Below are 16,070 nucleotides of genomic sequence, written 5' to 3'. Positions count from 1 at the left end.
GTCGCGGTGGAAGCCCCGTACACCTTTTGATGGGCCTCAAGGAGTTGTTCCGCCATCTGCCTCTTTTTGCATGTTCTTGCATTGTGCCCTGCTATCTTGTTGCAGTTGCTGCACAACCTTTGACCTTTGGGACTTCCATTGGCGTCGAGCTCTGGTTCTGGACGGGCAGCGACAGTGGCAGGAGCAGGGGCAGGTGCAGGCGCTTCATCCTTCTTCTTGTTCCTACTTCTTTTTGTTTTCGCAACTTTAGGCGGCTGTGCATGAGCATACATCTTTGTTGCTTCTTTCACCGTATCATCCTCAGTATGATTTGTCGTTGGAATCTTATCGGAGACAGCCGGCCCTTCGGGATAGCATTCTTCTGTGTGATGATCTGCCCCAGCGTTTGTTTCGATCCCTTCTTCATCCATTCGTGAATTCACTTCCTTGAAAACTCACATGCCTACGTTGAACATGTGGTCCGATGACATGCCTTTGTTCACTGTCTTCATCGCCTCATTGAACAGCATTGTTCGCCTGTACTCTAGGGATGTCCCGTCCTGTGCCGTCATTTTGTAGTCCCTGCGGTTAAATACCGGGTCTGTAACTACATTTTTTGTGTACCTCTTCAGGATGTATCGCCATGGAATTTCGTCTAGCCGCAGGCGTTCAAACATAGCTATCACATGGAGGCAGAACAAACCTAAAATTTAACAGTTTTGGTGTGTTGTGACTGTTTTTCTATAAACTTTAAATGCACACACGTCATTTATATATCTCCTACAGATTATACGCAAAAAAGGACAAAAAATAATACCCACAACTTGCATTCACACTCAAATATGCCTACAGCTTCGTCCGCTAGCACACGAAACTCGTGCATTGACCACGCAAATACTTTGCTCTTGTTGTAGTGGTGCACAAGGAACTCAGTTTTTTATGCGGAGACGTTTTAATTCGGAAACCGGTGCTATGGAATTGTCGTTCCCGGAACACACCATACACGGCCCTAGTGTAATGCTCTAGGATTTGCGCCTCGAAGCCATATCGTGCCAATGGCTTCATAACTCCCTGCAAATTAGTTCAACAAAAATTAGAAAACCCGAAGATAACTCCACACTGTAGACAGGTTAACTTCAGGGCTTTGCTAAATGAACTTCCATTTTTATTTTTGCATACCATAGAAGCTGTTGCCTCCGCTGCTTCCGACTCACGCCTTGTCTGTATGCAGTTGTTAACCTGCTGTGCAAAAATGTGGAGATCATGTTGTTCTCTCACAAATCCTTTCTTCAGCACATGGTTCATGCTCTCGCTTCGCTGCGTAGATGTCATGCGTGCACAGAAAACATCTTTCCAGTAAGCGGAGACTCATGTTTTCCTCTCATTCCAAAGGTTAACCATGACGTTGACATCGTGAAGATTGTACTTGTTGACCAGTTCATGCCATGTCGCTTCAAACTCCGTCGGCATAAGCGGATGGTTCAGCACCACTGCCAGTTGATCCTTCAGGTCAGGAAACAGCTTGTATAGCTTTCACAGCGAATCTTTGTGTTTTCTCATAATGTGCCACCTGCACAGTTTATGAAGAGATCGTGGGAATATCTGCGGTATAGCCTTCGTCAGCGATGGACACTGGTCTGCATGTTCACACAAGCAGAGATGAATTCTTACATTGTTATACTAAACCAAAACAGCAGAGCAACAAGAAGTGAACTGTCAAGTCCCTATGAGAGAACTGCAATCCTAACACAACTGAACTGCCAAGTTTACATAATACTATCAAGCTACTATAGTAGTGAACCCTCCCCCCCCCCCCCCCCCCCCCCCCGCTAGCACAAGTGAACTTCCTGGTCCCCAAATTTGATCTGCCAAATTTCCAACAAACGAACTGCCCAGCTGATAAATCTGAACTTCCAGGTTCATAAAACAGAACCTACCTTTTCACTATCCAAAAGTAGATAAAAAAGGGGAAGTTCTATTTTTTTTTCACTAACCTGTCAGTATGCAGATTGGTTGCTTCCCACGCATGCATTTCAAGAATGTGTTGAACACCCACTTGAATGAATCTACACTTTCATCACCCGTCAATGCAACACCAAATATCGATGAGAGCAAATGGTTACTGACGCTGATAAATACCGCCAGGGGTAAGTGGTATTTGTTCGACTTGTACGTAGTGTCGAAAGTGATGAAGTCATCGAAATCAGCATAGGCACCTCTGCAGCTTGCGTTTGCCCAGAAAATGTTATTTAGTCTATTATCTTCGTCGACATGCACATCGTAGTAGAAGTTCTCATTTTCAGCTGTCATGTCATCAAAGTTTGAATAGTATTTGCACATCATCCGCAGACTCCTTGCGTGTATTTTTCGCTTTCCTGCAACACATGTGTTCACAAAGTTTTCAGCCATTTTGCTACTATTAAATTGCACCACTAAAGAATCGTGCCAGCAGGGGGTAAAACCATACGTACATGTTCAACACATCTCTATTATGACATCCCAGCTTGTCACGGCCACCACTCAGCCTGGTAAGCAAACTCATGATGTTAACATGCTTAACGTTGCTCAATTGGAGGTCTTTTATGTAGTCCTGCAAGGTTGGGTTCACTCTTTTGTGTGAATGGAGTAAAACTAGCATCGACAGGCTGAGGGACAGTTGGTGGTTGTGCTCAAAGTGCATGCTTTTTATGATGCAACCACCATCACCATTCACCTTCAGTCCCATATGAGCCTTGCACCCAATTTTCTTACGTGCCCTGTCACGCTGCCGTTCGCCGTCACGAACACTTGTTGTGTACTTACCCTCCCTCGTACATCGTATGTAGCTACGATACGTGTTGCGCTGGCTCCTCTTCAGACCAAAGCCTGTGTGCTTGGCGTATGCATTGTAGAATTTGAATGCTTCATCAAACGTACTGAAATGCTGACCAACGATTGGTATCAGATTTTTCGGGAGCTCTGGTGCCTGCATGTTTTTAGCAATATTTTTTTTCATGCGTTTGTAACGTACTTACACAGACTTTGTTTCCCATCAAGTACTACAGTGAACTTCCATTTTTTCACTCAACTGAGATCACTTACGTCTGTGTAGCATCATTGGGCTGTAGGAGTACCTTGCCGAAGATCGATGGGACAGGGAGGTGTGACATTTGCCTTGTGCATCGATGGATCCTTTGGAGGCATATGACTTGAACCTTGTTTTCTGCCTGCAATTTCTTCTACTCGAGGCCTTCTCGAAGGATGCGTGTTTGACTCTTGCTCCTCCTTGGTGGCGGACTGCACATATGTCCCGTATCTCTTTTTAATTGGCATCTATATCACCTACACCTATACACTTAAAAAGAACCATGATTTTGGTAGCATCTAGAACACATATCCACTTGAGAAGCACGGTAATCATGGCGTGATCTGCAGATGACCATAACAAGCTTATGTTAATTTCTGAACAAAGCATTTACATACGTTTTGCGCATTAAAAAGGAGTATAACTAGTTAATGCCTGCTAGTATGTTACACGGTCAGATATATGAACGTCAAGATGGCATGGTGATGATACCATTGGTGATATAATTTATACCTGAAAACATATAACATACTTTTTGTGCAAGCATGAGAGTCAGTTTGGAATGCATCTTAGTTCACCAAGCTATGCAAGGGGTTACTTACAGCCATTAGTAAGAATCCTTATTTTGACATGTTATTGAACTACAAGAACATAAGCTCAACTCTTTTTCACTGTCGCTGAAATTCTGAAATGTTCAACTTGACAAAACTGAGGTTTCATTTCTTCAATTTAATATGCGTTCTTGTAAAGAACAAACAACTCCACCTGAAGCTATTTTTAAATTCAATAGTACAGATCATTCTCAGACACTGAAGCATTAGTAATATATTCTTACATAAAACCTGAAACTGACTTTCAGTGTTCATGTTTGTAAGCATATACTGATACTACCATAGCACACTAGTGAAAAGGATGATTCTGAAAAACTGAAGTGGAACTTTTTATGTTAACAGATTATTAAGCTAAAGGGACAGGCTCCTTTGAGCTGTAGGTTAATTTTAAGATGATCAAGCCTTTCTCTGCTCCAGTAAATAAAAAACTCTGAATCGTGACAATTATTTTCCTTTGATTAGCAATAGGCCCGAAATGATTGTTTCAGAGAAGTACCTGTATGACAGTACCATGAAACTGGGTCTAGGAAAAATAATCAACACCCACTATACTCTTATAGTAATTAACTGCGGCTACGTATCTTCTGCATCTGCCCAAACTTCAGATACTGGAAGTAACATGTTTCAATTTAGGGGGAAAAACCATAAGTAAAAAAAATTCTTGAAGCAGATGTTATCAACATAAGTACTACCTTGCATGCTACTCCCTCTGATCCATAATGAGTGTCTCAGATTTTGTCCTAACTTAGTACAAAGTTGTACTAGATCTGAGACACTTATTATGAATCAAATGGAGCATTTATAAACAACTCTTATTGAAAACAGCACTCACATCTTTCTTGAAACAATTAGTTAAAAATAATGGTCAACTCAGCAGCAAAATCAAATGATAACATTCATGGGCACAACATAGTCCGCTTTCTCCTAACTAACTAGATTGGATTATGCAACAACTAAGATTGCATACGTTTTCAGGTCACAAACTTGTCAGCTTTAGTACACCATTAACACCACCATAATAACTAGAAGGCCACCTATGCATTGCAGGTTAAATATCAGACGAACTGAACATATGTCTTTACACTATTGCACAAAACGCACATATATTACAGCTGAGTATGTCGTGTTCCAGCCATGATTTGAGTGATTTTGGTGTGTGCGTTTACCAGTTTTTAGAGTTTGAACTCAACAACAAATGCTTTCTACTCTACCGAAGCAACAGAAGTTTTCTGCATTTACTGAAAATCAGCACTTCCTGAAATCTGCATTACCTTTTTTCAGTTGCATTGAAACGGCAGAAAATGAACCCCTTGAATTCCAGCAGGAGCTTTTTATCGAACAAACAAAGTCCGAAAAGAAAGGAAAATGGAAAATTGGTGGAGCCTTCTTTAGATGGTTAGTGAATTTGACTCCAAATGCAGTATTGTCAGTTCACTTATTTTTATGACATGGTATCTGAAACTGTACAGTAATACAACACTTCTTCAGGATACAGCAAGATATAATCTAAATCCTCTTGGGCAATTATCAGATCAACAAATATAGGAAGTAAGCCATATAACAAGCCTTTATCTTTTTATGTCATTCATTTTTTTTTCATTGATTGAATCACAACCTGGAACATTTCCATCTGAGCATTTAATTTAGCTTATATTGCCCATAAAGCCGAATACAGCAAAACGACACTGCAGTTTTTCATGAACAGTGCACAATCAATGCAAACTGAAAGTACTCGTCAGCTCGTGTCATGGGTGTATAAAATGGATAAATCAACAAGAAACATCAAGTGAGAAGGAATGTTAACCTTGAAATTGTGCAGAAGGGAAGAAGAGAGTATCACCAGGGAAGGAAGAAGATACCTCAACTCACCGCAGAGCAGAAGGAACTTTTGATTGATAAACTGGTCGCGGACAAGCTCCAGCACCTGGTTGCCGAGGCCAAGCCGTCTATGTGCTGTAGGCCTGGAAGTTCGGCCCACCTCCAGGCCGAGCAGCCGCTGGCGTAGACAGGGAGGAGGCCGAGCCTCGAGGACGCCTCAAAATCCTTATCATTGAGTTCATCCGGCTACGCCACACTCATTTTGTCCACCCAAATCTGGGCTAAAAATGAGTATGTCAGGAACTCAGGATTCCATCAAAGACTCCACCAATACAGTAAACAAAATCTATACGGCATGTAAATAGCCATGGCGACGGATGCTACTAGACACAGCATAAATCGCTTCCATGACCTAGTAATAGTTACCTAATTGGAAAACAGCCGCTGCATTTATATACACAAACCATGGCGCACCTAATTTAAGGGTTGAATCGGACACATTGGAAACAGGGGAAGAGTAAGGAGGAGTAACGGAGGAGAAGTAGAAGCGGAGCTCACCAGCTTGAGGGCCTAGAGGGTAACCACCTTCAGAAGCGGCGCCTTCTTCTCCGGCGGCGGGATCGTCTTCTCCGACGGATGTTCGGTCGCCATCGCTGGCGGAGCAAATCCGTAGAAGGGCGTCCCGAAGCTGTCTAGGGTCGAGAGGTACCGAGCAGGCGATTGGGGAGCGGCGAGGTCGCGGGAGAGGTGGAGGCGGGGAAGGAGGAGGTCTTGCGCTCCGTGAGCTCGCAGTAGGTAAGTAAGCGCAAAAACACATTTTACATCATGTAGAAATTGGACTTTAAGAACTCAAACACAAAATTGGATTCTATCTCAGAGGCTTATATCAGGTTAGCACTTCAAATGAGCCCAAAAGGGACAACAATAAAGCTGCAACTTGCTCTAACATAATAGCATCAGAAATTAGATTCTTATCAGCCTACAGTAAAATTCTTTCAGCTATATTAACCAATTAATATAAACAAGTACATATGACTGGAGAAGCAAGCAAGCTATGGGATTTCATATAAAAAATATTTTTTCTTCACTAGTTGGTTTAACCATAAAATCAGCAACATCCAGGAAGAGTGTTAGTTGTCCACCTCATTGCAATCAAAATAAATCTACACTGAAACTGGTAGTAACCAAGCATTGCTGCGGCAAACACAAGCTACTGCCGACGGGAAACACAGCAAATCATGGAGTCAGAGTGATGGACCTTTTGGGGCATTACGAGGTGGCGATTTGCAGAACTTCTCCTTGCACAGGTCGGACAAATTTGTACAAATTGCAGCGCAGCAATAATTTAGGCAACAGCGTGATGCAATTCTCCTTGCTGCTGCAAGTGAAGGGGACCTCGCCGTGATCCCCAACTGCCGGTCGAGGCTGCCGTTGTACACCTGCGTGACAAAGGGATTCAGATCAAGCTTGCAGAACCTCCCGGTCGCTGGACCTTGGTTCTGAAGGGGACGAGGTCGCCGAGCATGTTCTCGGTCTGAAAGGACGGCCACCAACGAATCCAATGCGCTGCCAACGTCCAATGCTGAACCAACTTGATCAGTGTTTCAATAAAATACTTCCATAGAAAGTAAAATCTTGTAACATTGGTCAGAGTTTCAAGCTTGCAGAGAAGGATGTAAAGAACAAACCTGCAGTGTACCCAGAAAATAAAAAACACTCTCACGAGCATTCCATCAAACAGGTGCAAGTCAACTTGATCCAATGTGATATTTCTCATGGCTGATGCAATCAACTACGCCTACTCATAGCAGCAACAAGTTTTAATCGCAAGACAAGGATAAAAACGAGCATATAGAAAACAAAATTCCATCGATTCATCCAGCAACCAATCGGAGGCAGCATGACGACTTACCGGGTGGCGTCTGCGGCGACAGGCGGCAAGTACAGGCACAGCAAGGCGGCGACCTCGTTTGGAAAAATTGGGGGAAAATGAGAAAGAAGAAATCCACGGGTTTGGCCGATGTCGGTGGCCACGGTGGCAGCGAGGTCAAAAACGCGGCCAAGGGAGGAGCTGCTGGCGAGGGGGTGGGAGCAGACGTCACGTGGTCGACGACGCCAAGCCACGGGTGCGTGCTGGCCTGGGAGCGGATTTCGATTGCCTCCAGCGCGGCGTCGGCGAGGAGGTGTCGGAGACGTATGCGTCGTGTGCGCTGCCTCGGCCTCGGCGAGCTCGCGGTAGGTGTCCCGCACGAGCTTGTCGAGCTGCTCCTCGCTCAGGCTCCAGTCGTCGTCATCGAAGTCGCCGGCGCCGCCTACGTTCGGCGCAAGCCGTGCCCACGCCACTCGCCGCCGGCCTCAGGCCCAGTCGTCGTCGTCGTTGAAGCTGCCGGCGCGGCGCCGCCTAGGTTAGCCGCAATTCCAGCCGCGCCCGCGCCACTCGCCAGCCACGACACCCCTGCTCCACCCGAACCGCACGCACAATCTGAGAAAGGTGTGCTTCTTTTTTACAGGAAGGTGGGCTCGGTTAAAAAATTGAAATTACGTCGACCGAGGTCGAGTGGCCTGGGCGTCCGGCTTCGTTAGACGGACCGGTGTAAAATAGTTATTATGCATCGTGGCTATGTAATAGATTTTATATATTATATATATTAGCAAAAGAATCCGTGCAACAACGGAAAATATATCAAGCACGAGCCGATGGAGACGAAGTCTGGACATTGATTTTTTGATTGGATTGATTTCCATACTGAGATTGATACCGAGATTTTTTTGTTTGGGTTCGGATTGATTTCCATGCTGAGATGGATACGAAAAATTTTGGATTTCATGCCAAGGAGATTGATTTATTTTAGGACTGTTCGTATTATGTTGTGACAAATTTGGACCGTACGATAACTTTCGGTAAATCTAAACCGTAGAATTTCTGCTACTGAAATCGTGAATAAGTCGGGAGGGAAAGAAAATAAGGGGCAGTGGCATATTACGTCGACCGAGGTCGAGTGGCCTGGGTCTTGTTCTGTCCGGGCGTCCGGCTCGTTAGACAGACCAGGTGTAAAATAGTTATTCTGCATCCCTGGCTATGTAATAGTAATAGAGTTTATATACTATATATATATATATGGAAATTACAAAATACTCTCGGGTGTAGTTATTCTCATGTTGAATATTCTATTTCTAATTTATCGTTTTAATAAATTCAGATACTATTTATAAGATACTTCAAACCGAACTACATGAAAAAATTGCAAGTTGGCACGTAGTTTTTACTATGTTTTAGAAATATCTTCATATTTGTATATACAATAGAGTATGTTAAAAAACTGCATATTCTATCTAAAAAATAGAATATATTCTATGCTCTACATACTACATACTATCCATATACTACATTATACATTCTATATTCTCCGATTGCGCTATATTATACCAAATTTGTGTGAAACGTACGTGGGAGTAATTACACCCGGCAGTACGAAAAAGTCGTGTGTGTGTGTGTGTGTCTATATATATACCTATCCTCCCCGGTGCCCACCATCGGTACCGTCCATGTGCATTGGGATTGTAACTTTTAATCTCCTTTTAGTTCTTAGAGAAATGGTTGTTTATTCTTCCTTTTACACACCTATGACAACTTTATTCCAAGATTCAAAATGTTTCTCCTTATAGCATGTTGTTGTATTTGAGGACCACACAAATTCAAAAATCAATGTCATATGCGTCTGGGCCAGGCCTAGGCCTCGGTACAGATGGCGGGCTGGCACTGGCGGCGACTGGGCCGTCATGGTCCACGGCCCAAACGATTTTCTTTCCCTATTAGCCCAGTACCGCTAGGTTCAAAAGTTTGGAGTTGGTGGTCGTCAATTCACTACTTTTTGACTATTCTCTTCTCACCACTCACAAGTTGTTCCATGCAAACCAGCGAGTTAGTGAAGCAAAGATAACACTCATCCCCCCTCAACGCATCTACTCTCCAATCTCCATGACTTTAGATTCATACTTCAAATTCAGTAAAGCCCACGTCAGACTTAAACGCCACTGTTATTGCTAATCAAAAGATTTTCTTCGTCTCGGTGGTTCCATTGCAAAGCACGGGCCCTAGGCTAGTACCAAAGTAAGTTCTCATGGATGAAGAATATGAGAAATAATGCAAGTTAAGTTCAGGGGACAGTTGGATTGTATACTGCTTCCAACCACTGATCCTGATTTTGGCCATCTCATTAGCAAATCTTCCCTTTAGTGATGTAGGCAGCTGCTTCCCACTATATGTTGTAGTAGAAACCCAAATGGATTGTGTTGTGATATTATCTTTGTGAATCTGCAGACTGTATGGCCGAGATGGGAGATGCAAGTCGTCTGCCTGCACGCCTTAATGCGTTGGCTTCAGATGTTCGCTGCAAGCATGACTTCTACAAGGTGCATATTATGACTACGTCGGCATCAGCAATGCACTCCACCATGTCATGGAAGAAACGGGGAAGCTCCAGCAAGAACAGAATGGTAACACCCTTGTAGGATCCACATTTCCTTTATGCTGTACTAATGTCTGTTTACTTCTTCAAAAAGAGTATAAGTTAGATCATAATACTTCACAATGACATGGACAGTTGGACACCATGTTATATAGTTACACTGTACAAAATAATAAGGTCATATCACAAGAGATCAGTTTTGCTTGCACAACAGAAAAGCTATACAAAAATAGTACAGATACTTCACACTTGTACCTTTTTGTTCATTCAAACCTAAATATAAGCCTTAAAATGATAAATTTAGCTTCGTTCTGTACTTTTTGGTACTATGACTAGCGTTTGTCGAACTGGTTGCTGAAAGGGACCAACGAGTTGCTGAAAAGGACCAAGTGATTGCTGAACTGATCGCTGAAAAGGATGAACTCACTAAAGGGAATTCAGAGCTAAAGGAACAACTCCAAGCAAGGGAAAGTGGGTTTCAGCATCACCAGCCTGGAAGGGTAAGTACTTTCTGTAGAGAAATTCTAAAGCGATATGTATTCATTTGTTCTATCACCATACCAGCATTGTTGAATACTATTCTTTGCTGCTTTGGATGAATGTGATGATGTGAATAGTTTGAAGCATAGTGGCTAGAGCTTTTGTCCAGTAGTTCTTAACTAGTTCACCTTAAGTTGTACTTATTCCAAAGCCACCGTTGTTCAGGTTGTGGAGTGCAGTTTAATATATTTATGGTCCTCGGTGTGTATGGACTTCTAATTCTGTTCTTCCTATTATTGGCTGCGGTTGATGTTAGTGGATCGTTATGTGCACTAGTCTCCCTGCTACTTCAATGGGTCACTCACTGCTAAACTAGTGTAGTGACCATTCTCTTACTGATGAATCTTGGTGACTTAGCAAAGTTCCAATACAACCACTTATTTTTGTGTGTAATCCCCTGATGAATCTTTTGCAGGGAGGGCTTTTTCTTTTATATCTTTCTTTTATAAATTTTATGTGTTGTGAACATACCGCATCTTCTTCATAGCATCTGTCACTGTGAAAGCAGGTGCAACAAGATCAATGTGGAACCAGAAGCGGCAATCTGAAGGACATTGTGAAGAAGCTGATGAGGATATCGAGGATACCCGAAAGGAGATTTGTGATATCCACTCTAAGCTGATCAAGGTTTGGTCATATCTATAATAAATTCCAGCCTTTGTCGATATTAGATACTTTGCAATTTTATCACACTACGTGTAAGTCTTACATTTAGAAAATGACAAATTCAAATTGCTGTACCAGGGATTTATTGACATCAACAGTACTGGAGGACGGAATATTGCAATAAAATACATAGGTGAATTGAACTACAAGCCATTCCTATCGGCATGCCTTGAGAAGCTGCCTCCAAAAAAAGCTAAGGAAAAAGCTTCTGAGCTGTACTACTTCTGGAAGGAGCAGCTGTTGAACCCACAGTGGAATCCGCTCAAGACAGTCACAGTTGGAGGCATCCCTGAGGTAGTATGCCATCTTATTTAGATCTCCAAGTTCATGTACAGACCATACCTCAATTGCATTCTATCACTTGTTGAAGATGATAGATTCTGACCTTAAACTGCTACTCATGTGGATGTGGTTAGGAGATTATTGATATGCATGATGACAAGCTGCAAGAGCTACATGCAGCAGGGGTAAAGAGGTGCATAAGGCTGTGGTGAATTGTTTGATGGAAATGAAAGAATGTGGCCGGCTGAGGGACAGAACTGTCGTATCTGAGGTTTGGAATTTCGAGGAGAAGAGGAAGGCCACTCTCGGTGAGAGCGTTGACTACATGTGCAGCCAAGTGAAGCGTCTGAAAGACACACAATCCAGGATGACTCGCAGGTAAGAGCTTAACATTTTGCCCCTTAAAGATTATTTATTGTTACTTTTGGCTAGAACCATGGTTTGGGTATGCTGCACTAGATGTGCTCACTCCTGATTGGAGCGCCATAACGGTAGTCGTAGGCTTTGACGCTTGTGTTCGTTTTGAAGATGCCTACTTTTTTATCAGCTAAGGAGAACAAACATTCTACTGCTGAAATGCATTTCGATGGCTTTGCTAATTGGGTGGTAGCTACATCAGATGCAATTGTTGGGTTTGCCCAAAGATCAATCACATGAAGACGCACACGCACAAACGATCACACGATTATTTGCCCAAGGGCGCGTATTGTGCCCTCTATTTTTTTTTTCTCAACTCAAAACACACGACTTGATTACAAGCTACGTATCATGTATATATATAGGATCAATGCCAAACTACTAGATCTACTTGCACACGGACACGAATCCTAAACTGACACAAACACTAACAGCACGTAGGAACTTAAGCCTACTACTACTCAGACACAATCACATGAACTAAGACACAGCAACTAGACTAACACGTTCACAACTCAGACTCAAGATTAGTTTGCAACATTCTCCCCCCCGATCTTGACTTGCCGTTTCCTCGTGCCCCCCCCCCCCCCCCCCGAACTTGGCCACGCTAACCCTGTGCACTACACCGTACACTCCTAACACAATACATGCTAGCTAAACTCATAGCTCCACGTAGAGACATGGCCTCATTGAATAGACTCACCTTCACTGGTTACCGCCTCACAATACTCTTGAGCTTCCATCTTCTTGCCGAGACACACAGATGATCACCCGGCACCTTGTCTGCACGCACGTTTTCGCCCTTAGTGATACACCTCACCGGACAGCACTTTGACCGTGACGCACTTCCACTGCAACAGAGTCCCACACAGGCGAGCACTTGGACACAACCACGACTCACAGACGCTGACCTGAACGTACATACGCAACTTGACCCAATGTCAAGTACTTTCCGACGATCAGGATGATCTCCCGTTACTAGGAGATCGGTCCACTGCGACGATAGTCCTATCTGATCTGCTGAATGTCACTCCACTGCACAGCCACCGATTGCCCGATCCAATCCGCTGAACGCCTCTCCGCGCACTGCCACCATTTGCCCGATCTGATCCGATACGGGGACGCTTCTACGGCGCCTTTGCCCGCTGTGATCTGCGGACGCCGTTCCGCCGCTGATTACCCGCCCCGAGGCGCTAGCACATCGCCTCCCCAGGGCAAGCGCGTGTTCAAATCTTTAACCTCGCTCTGATACCAAATGTTGGGTTTGCCCAAAGATCAATCACATGAAGACACACACGCACAAACGATCACACGATTATTTGGCCAAGGGCGCGTATCGTGCCCTCTATTTTCTTTTTATTTCTTCTCAACTCAAAACACACGACTTGATTACAAGCTACGTATCATGTACATATATAGGACCAATGCCAAGCTACTAGACCTACTTGCACATGGACATGAATCCTAAACTGACACAAACACTAACATCACGTAGGAACTTAAGCCTACTACTACTCAGACACAATCACATGAACTAAGACACAGCAGCTAGACTAACACGTTCACAACTCAGACTCAAGATTAGTTTCCAACAGCCATGATTTAGCGTAAAATTAAATCCTACATAACCCAATTTAGAAGGGTTTTTTTGCATACAGGGCAAAGTGATCTCACAGGAATGGTGGTGAACATGGGCGACACTCTAAAATAGTAGGTCAGTGACTGTACATTTACCTTTTGAGAGAACATTTTCTGAAAACAAATTAAGTTGAAATTTGCATCTCATGGTAGCCTCTGTAGCAGTGAAGGCGTAAGTGCCTCTGTTGGTGTTCTTGAGCCTTTTTGATTTTTGAAACAAGACGGTAGATCTCTTTCTTAACCATGGTTCTTGCTCAGAGCGGTCAAAGCCCTCTGATTCTTAGTCCTGTTGCTCCAAAGGTTGAGTGACTTGGCAATTCATCTCATAACCATGTTCGGCTCAATTTCCTGTTCCTCAAAGACTCCGCCAGATATGCCGCAAAAACCACGTGCCACCATCGGGTGCCTTGTCCCGTAGTTGATTCCAGGAAGGCAATCAGCGATGTAGCTGAAATGGCTTGATTATTGACAGCTACATGTGACTAACTCTGAGTTGCAGTTTGACACCTGAGGACATACATTCAATGGGTTCAACTGCAGGGCATCTGTCACAGACAGCATGTTTTGCCACCAGCTATTTTTTCTTGATTATGTTTTCTTTTGGCAGGATCACCTGACTATAGGCAACAAGACACTGCCCCCCAGTAACTATATCCTTCCCTTTGCACAAAAAACCCAGCAAATTATTAATTTTCTGAATGCTCTCCTTGGGCCATGTAAGGCACGCCGTAGTAATTAGGAGTAGCTGACAAAACTGGTTTGGTCTTTGTTCTGTCTAGGCAAACATCGATCAATTTTCTGAATAACTGTCTGCAACAGACTTAACGGTACCTTGTAGAGTGGAAGGCCTAGGTAGTCACATGACATATCACTGATACTGCAGCCTAGACACCAGCCACCCTATTTGCTAAATCTGGCTGCATACTGTTTGGAACAAAGGTCTGCAGCCCAGTGAATTGGGAGAAAGCATGTAGGATGTTCCTGATTAGTGATAACAAACGCTGGCTCGACTAACCACCCCCACCCCCCGCGTCAGCAGCAACAGAGTGTTATCGGTGTATCGTACAACCGGGAAGAAATTTGTGGCTTTGGGAGGATGTTTCAGGACGCACTGATCAAAAGCCTTCAGTCCTTCACACACGTAAATTTTAGGACATCGGCCACCATTTTAAAAAGATAGGGGGTATAAAGGGTACATTTGCTCACTCCCTTTCAAAACCTGAAAGTTTCTCACAGTTCTCCTTTGATCAACACATTTACCTTTTAAGTGCTTAGTATATTCGGTGAATTCCTGTCCTAAAGTTTCATATATGCAATCCCAGTGAACAGTGTCAAAGGCTTTCCTGATATCTAACTTTAGTAGCATGATCATCACCTTCCTCTATGAGCACATTGCACAAACTCTCATGCTAGAACAAAGTTTTTCTTGATGGATTTACCTTTTATGCAGCCGAACTGCATGGAATAGATTAATTCAGGATTTTTGTCCTGCAGTCCGATTTCTAGACCTTAGTGAGCAGCTTCAGATTGGTATGGCGTATCCTGTTTAGGTAATCCTGATCTGTGATGGTCAATCCACTTTAGATAGCAGAGTGATATAAGCTAGATTGATACCTTCCACATCCAACTCTATGACTGTAGAAATCCTGAAAGAAAGGCACGAGACCATCTTTGAGCAGCTTTAACTTCCGCCTCATAGAACTCATTAATAGAACCATCTGGTCCTGGGCTGCGATTGTTTGGGGTTTGCCATATGGCATTAACAATCTCCTCCCAAGAGAATCAGCCAGGCAAGTGTGCAGGCAGCCCAGCAGAGTTCGATCCTCGAAGATCTTACTTTGGTGTCTCACTTCGTAAAAATTATATATCTATATGCTGTCGGACTGCGATCGCGCAGCTCTTACACAATCTCCTCCCATAAGAAAGGAGATGACAAACTGAAAACATGAGATCATTCTTGACCCATTCTGTTTACAGATTTGTCCTCTCTACTCAACTTCACCATGCCTTTGTTATTTCACATTGTGCAGGACACATGCTGGGAACAGTGCCAGTGGATGTAGAAGTATTAACTAGATCATGGTTAACTGAAGACTGGAGAGTCTGATCTTGTCAAGTGGACTACAGCAATCGTGTGGGAGAGGCACGATTCCTGTGTTATGTAGTATTCCTTTAATGCTATCTAGAACCTCGAACAGTTTAACATTAAGGTAAGGGCTGGGGAAGTCTGGGGTTGAGCTGCTTCTGTTGGCAGCTCTTTTAGTTCACCCATCATATGTCAACGTTCCCCTTAGTTTCAGTGTTCTCGTAGAATCCATCAGAGTAGCTACATATGAACTCTGAAGTTTGATGTCTGATGTGAAATTGTGAACATTTGCATGGTAGTCTCGTTAATTGTTGGAAACGACGCATATCAGCATTTTGAAAATCTGAGTGGCATTTCTAGTGGATCTGCAAGTAATATCACCAGGTGCTTAAAGGAAAGAAAGCATGTGCAGCCCGGCCTGGCCCGGCCCAGAAGACATGGGTCCAGCAGCGTCCGCAGAGCCTACTGTGCTTGCTGGCAACGGAAACGGAAACCGAGTC

General features: G+C 43.6%; 1 long non-coding RNA gene and 1 pseudogene across 5 annotated transcripts; one reads left to right on the top strand and one right to left on the bottom strand.

The window, feature by feature from the left end:
- Nucleotides 1-740: 740 nt before the first annotated feature.
- On the bottom strand, nt 741-7,981 carry LOC106865630. 5 transcript variants are annotated; one of them, XR_002960981.1, is made up of 7 exons: nt 6,031-7,981; nt 5,514-5,753; nt 3,061-3,387; nt 2,451-2,944; nt 1,974-2,354; nt 1,159-1,616; nt 741-1,050 (listed from the first exon to the last, which is right to left on the bottom strand). It is a non-coding gene; the product is annotated as an uncharacterized LOC106865630 (long non-coding RNA). The 5 variants fall into 5 exon arrangements; XR_002960984.1 differs by lacking the exons at nt 741-1,050; nt 1,159-1,616; nt 1,974-2,354; nt 2,451-2,944 and having other exon boundaries at nt 2,950-3,387; nt 6,031-6,257; nt 6,731-7,977; XR_002960983.1 differs by lacking the exons at nt 741-1,050; nt 1,159-1,616; nt 1,974-2,354; nt 2,451-2,944 and having other exon boundaries at nt 2,950-3,387; nt 6,031-7,270; nt 7,385-7,977.
- A 1,826-nt stretch (nt 7,982-9,807) lies between these two features.
- LOC106865521 lies at nt 9,808-15,886 on the top strand (annotated as a pseudogene).
- The last annotated feature ends 184 nt before the right edge of the window (nt 15,887-16,070 follow it).

The sequence above is a fragment of the Brachypodium distachyon genome, chromosome 5 (genome assembly GCF_000005505.3).
Source record: "Brachypodium distachyon strain Bd21 chromosome 5, Brachypodium_distachyon_v3.0, whole genome shotgun sequence".
NCBI classification, from domain to species: domain Eukaryota; kingdom Viridiplantae; phylum Streptophyta; class Magnoliopsida; order Poales; family Poaceae; genus Brachypodium; species Brachypodium distachyon.
Note: the sequence above shows the minus strand (reverse complement) of the source record. Positions and strands in the feature narration are given on the sequence as shown.